A 5,867-nucleotide genomic window follows, 5' to 3' on the forward strand; every position below is an offset into this window, starting at 1 on the left:
CTGTGTGTGTGTGTGTGTGTGTGTGTGTGTGTGTGTGTGTGTGTGTGTGTGTGTGTGTGAGTGTGTGTGTGTGTGAGTGTGTGTGTGTGTGTGTCTGTGTGTGTGTGTGTGTGTGTGTGTGTGCGCTTGTAGGCCAATGTGCATGTGAGTGTCTATCTGTGTCAGTATGTGTGTATGTGTGTGTGTGTGTGTGTGTGCGTGTGTGAGAGAGAGAGAGAGACAGAGAGTTTTCACCCTGTGATGGGATGCCAAATACACAAGTGTCCCATAATTACGGTAAAAAAAGTGATTGAGGGAGATAAGTGCTTGTTTTTGTAATGAACCAAAACGCATGGAAAACAACCTTAAAGCTGATTTCTGCCAGTGACAGATCAAACTTGTCTGCCTGTCAACATTCCCCTTAGATATCTGATGCCCCGATTAACAAGGCGTCTCTGCTGTTCTAAGGTGGAAGTGGAAATTAAAATGAAAAAGGATACACAGACATGCCACACACATTCTCTCTCTCTCTCTCTCTCTTTTTCTCTCTCTCTCTCTCACTCACTCACACTCTCTAGTCTCTCTCTCTTTCTTTCTATAAGGCACACACAGGATAGTTTACAAACAGACACAAAGGCAAGTGAAAACCTTCAATCTGTATTACTGTGCATGCACAATTCACACAGATAGACGCATGCACACACACAGCGCGCACGCACGCATGCGCGTGCACACACACACACACACACACACAGTTTTGATGACTATTTGGCAGGTGTTGTGGCACCTGTTGGCACAACATCATCTGACCCTTCCTCCATCTCCTCCTGCATCTGGCTCGAGTCTACTCACTTCCTGTCTGTGCTGCACACACGCACACACTTACTCACTCATGCACGTACGCAGTCACACAACACACACACACACACGCGCACACGCACATTACTTAACACAAGTCCATTGTATCATTGTTTACCATCAGAAGCACGCACAGACTATTGGATCAAAAAATCTTTCCAATGACACTCACTGGGACAGGAAATATTCACCTGACAAACAGAAAAATATACATGTTTTCTCCTGATGCACACAATTCGGGTTTTTTCCCTTTCATATAGAAACGTTTCCTGCTTATTCGCCGTCATTTATTTTTGTTCATCATATCATTGTTCATATTCATAATGGAAATAATTGCCAATCAGACATTTATTCTGCAGACTGCAGAATATCCCTCTCTGAAAACAAGTTGTACACTCCTTTCCTTATACAAAGGCCAAGTTTCACTTTGTGTGTGTGTGTGTGTGTGTGTGTGTGTGTGTGTGTGTGTGTGTGTGTGTGTGTGTGCACATGCAATGGCATGAACAAATACCAAAGCAGCGCATTATCACAATAAACGTGCTGAAGGAATTAAAATCCCGTCTGTCACCTACACCTACACACTTCTGTGGAATAACAAAATAATTTCAAGCGTTGCTATCAAAACAAATACTATGTACTGTGATCTTCAAAACACAACACAAAACACAGACACAGACAGAGACACAGACACAGACACACATGCGCACACACACACACACACACACACACACACACACACACACACACACACACACACACACACAGGGACAGAGAGGAAGAGAGAGTAACAACAAATCTTTATGGACATAAACCCTGACAGACCCAGACCACCATCGTGGTTTAAAGTGTTTATGAGACCATTGACAAGTTGAGTCTTATTTTGACAAAGGTTTTTCTTGGTCGTGGTACAAAAAAGTCTTGACATTGTCATTGAAAGATTTTCAAACTTACAACAGCTGACGTTAATATAAACATTTTAACAATCAGAAAAATGCATTAATCATGCATCGTTTGGTCCTACACTTTCTACAAGCCACAGAAAAGAATGGAAGCCATTGTTACTTAGCATTTCCCTCTTATCTTGCTTGGGAACTTGCACAGCAAGGTACTCTGAACCCCTTGGCCACAGCTGGTTAGAGCACGGCAAACCCTGGTCCACTCATTACACAGGCCCGTGGGCCAGTCATAACAAAGACCTGAGTGGACTCATCGCCTCACTTAACGACACCCACAAAGACGAACGCCATCGTAGCGAAGGGGTCAAAGTTCACGTGGCCACATCAGAACGCGATCAAAAGATTTCACCTTTTGCCCATGTCATCCATGTTGATAGATCTGGCCGCGTAGAAAAGGAAACGTATTTGATGATGGCTATAACCTCTCCCATATGAAGCCTTTTAAAACATCTGTTGACGTGAACACTCAAACACTCTCACACACTCTCACTCTCCCCCTGAAATCACCAAGAACAGTGACGCTGTTCCTGTGACTCAGTTGAAGGTACACCAAGGGCCCTGTTTTAAATGAAGGGCAGTCCTAAGTCTATAGTGTCACGTGTTTATTTTTATTTCTTTATTTATCAAGGCAGTCAAAATAAATAACACATTCTGAATAATCGCCTTCTGTACTGTCCTTTGACTCAGTGCAGTTCTAGTCACAGTGACTGAAAAAGACGCGAAAACGCTGCTTGGTCCAGTGAATGTAACATTTGCGTTTAAAATAAATGCCCGGATGGAACTGTTGACAGGAGCATCGTTCTCTGCGATTTCTGTACGAGTTCACCAAGTCTGAAATATCACCTCAAAGAAACCAGAGGTACCCGTGATTTCCCGACTATTAGCTGCGGCTTATACATTGATTTTGCTAAATGTCTTCAGCTATGAGGTTAATACAGGGGGGCAGTTAATATGGTGTTAATATGGTTTAGTTTCTTTTAACTTGCATAAAACACTGTCCCGCGGCTTATACACAATGCGGCTTACAGTATATGCAGGAAATTACTGTACAAGCTAGTGCACTCCTTGATGATAATAACACTAGCTGCCAGCCTTGTCACTCTCCACTCCCGACCAGGCGCTCAGACACAAACTTATAGCCTTTAGCTATGACCGACGAACTACCTGACCCCCCTAATCCCTTACTAAACGGAGTGCATTACCTTGGTGTTAGGCTGTTGCACATGACAGCGAGTGGAAACTTCAGTCATTTGCATTTACCATGCTAAAAAATGACACCAGGCAATACGCTGATGCCTGCACTCAAAAGTGAAAATGATTATAAAAAGAGATGTTGAACTTGTTGATGTTAAAGTCTGTAATGTTGGTTTGGCTATCATGAATTAACTCATCTACCAAAATGAAGTAGAATTTAAATATTTTCAAAATACGTTCATTGTAGACGTTGGTGCACTATTAATTTAGATTAATTAAATATGTAATCAATTACATTATACTTTTAATCACTTGACAGCAAAAATATTTAGATATCTGCTCCGCAGTTACAATACTGTTTGGTCCATTCATTTCATACATTAAACTTCAGACTGCATCATTCTCATTAGGGCCCCAAGAAAACATACATAGTGGTAGCAGTGTATGTCCGTCTAAAATATTGTAAGGCACTTTGTGTAATATAAATGACTACATCTATAATGTAAACAGGAGATTTATGTTAGCCTGAACTGTGTTATTTCCTTAAGCCTGACACAAAACCCCCTCTCATTCTTCTGGAAGAGAGCCCACAATGGGCTTCATCTGATACAGAGAGCATTTCGACTCTGGGGTTTCCAGAGATGAGGTGTCCCTCTCTTCTCAAATGAGATTTTGATGCCTGAAATACAATGCTAATCTTACTGCAGTGCTGGGACAGGCCTGACCGAACACAAACCCTGGCAAAAATAAAACCAGCCATAGTGTTAAAACATACATACACACCGCTAGTGTTAGAATACACACTTACTTGACACCACACAGACATCGTAAGAACACATACTCATAAATGTAGAGCAAACAAAAACACCCACAGTGTTAAAACACACACACGAGAGAGAGAGAGAGAGAGAGAGAGAGATGTTTATGAAAACTTTGCAGTGAGGCCTTGAATGCATTTCTCAAGGAGGAGAAACACAATGGCCCTAAAGGTCCACTAGGTGTGTGTGTGTGTGTGTGTGTGTGTGTGTGTGTGTGTGTGTGTGTGTGTGTGTGTGTGTGTGTGTGTGTGTTGGGGGTGGGGGTGGGGGCTATGTTGGATAAAGGCGATGAGTGAAGGGCTAAATCCATTTTCCCACCACACGGAAAACACTTCCCCTCAGGAAGCAGGAGAAATAGAACCTGGAAGTTTACTTAGATTTTCTGCGGCCGTGTTGTCGCACGCTTCCTGCCCGAGCGATGGAAGGGAAGAAGAGGAGGAGGAAGAGGAGGAGAAGGAAGAGATGGCCGTGGCGAAGAAAAGAGCCAGAGGAAGGATTGGGAGTGGAAGAGAGCGAGGGAGAGAGAGAGGCGGAGATGTAAATGTAGGCCAGTCTTCGGCCTCCCCCACTACACCAGCTGTAAGGTGGCACGAATAAGAGAGGGGTGGGGGGGGGTGGGGGGTGGGAGGGTGTTTACAGACGAAGGATGCTCATTGTTTCTTAATTCCTGTGTTTGGGGGCCTGTTTTTGTCCCCCCAAACAAAAGCCTATTCTGCCGAGAGGGATATCGTCAAGTCATTGTGTTATAATCTTTATGATCTCTCTGGCTCTGAAGTTCTGCATACATTTTTGTGTGTCAGCTGACGAGTCGGGCTTGAAGAGCTGATAAAAACAAGGGGTCTGAAAACTGCGTGCATTGAAATATCGTTTTTCGGTTGCAAGCGCTGCTCTAGTTTTTACAGTTGGCTTTCTAACCGCTGACGGAGGCAGCCACTTTGGCAGCACTGGGATTCTTGACTAGATTTGATAAGCATTCCAACAATGCCATTCATCTAAGATTAGACCTCGTACAGATTAAGCATTTTTATAGCCATGACAACACTGGCTGAACCAGCAATCTTTGACAAATAATGCAGGGCTTGTGCTCAGAGATGAAAACGTGTGGCTTTTATTAAAGAACAACAGAATGAGTTTCTTCCACAAAAGATGGCAGTAACTTAATCACTGAGGATATATGAGGGCCGACACAAAGTGCCCCTACAACACTCACTCACTCAACGCCGAGCCATAAAATTCCCAGTAATCTCAGCAACCTCTTCCTCCACCTCCTCCTCTCTTAGCATGGCTCCACGTTTCTAAGAAGGAAAAAAACACACTCATTTAGTAAAATGTGAGCAGCCTTTGGTGTACTGGTTAGGTCCCCGACCAGTCCACCATGGCTGAAGAGCCCTTGAGCAAGACCTAACCCCTCACTGCTCCCCGAGCGCTGCTGGTTGGGCAGGCAGCTCACTGCTCTAAAGTTAGTGTGTGATTCATCTCACTGTGTGTGTGCTGTGTGTGTTCACTAATTTGGTTAAATGCAGAGAAACGAATTTTCCTCACGGGATCAAAAAAGTATATATTCTATTCTATTCTATGTCATTTCAGCTCTGGATACACATTAACAGAAAGTTAAAAGTAAAAAAAAACAAACACATTTCCATATTTACCTTAAACATTGTTTTCATCATTCTTATGTGGATGGGGGTTCATTAATGCTGGAGTACTTCCTTGAGAGGACATTGTATCTAAGGGAGGGGCCTTTGGCACTCTATACGATTTGAAACGTAGTATTGACCACGTGATCCATGAATGAATGACGTGATCTTATCGCAAACAAAATGCAAAGCAGCTGTGTGTGTTTGTTGGAGTGTGTGTGTGTGTGTGTCCTGTTCCTGTAATCTTTATGACACCAAACCAGACGGACCAAAAAATAACCGCCATTTTTCTTGTCCCTGTAATCTGTTCATCTACTGTGTGAGTGAGTGTGAGTTTGTGTGTGTGTGTGAGTGTGAGTGTGAGAGTGGGCAGCTGGCTCTTTGATGTGTGCGTGTGTGTGTGTGTGTGTCTTGGTCTGAGTGTG

This window comes from Sardina pilchardus, chromosome 17 (genome assembly GCF_963854185.1).
Source record: "Sardina pilchardus chromosome 17, fSarPil1.1, whole genome shotgun sequence".
In the NCBI taxonomy this organism is placed as follows: domain Eukaryota; kingdom Metazoa; phylum Chordata; class Actinopteri; order Clupeiformes; family Clupeidae; genus Sardina; species Sardina pilchardus.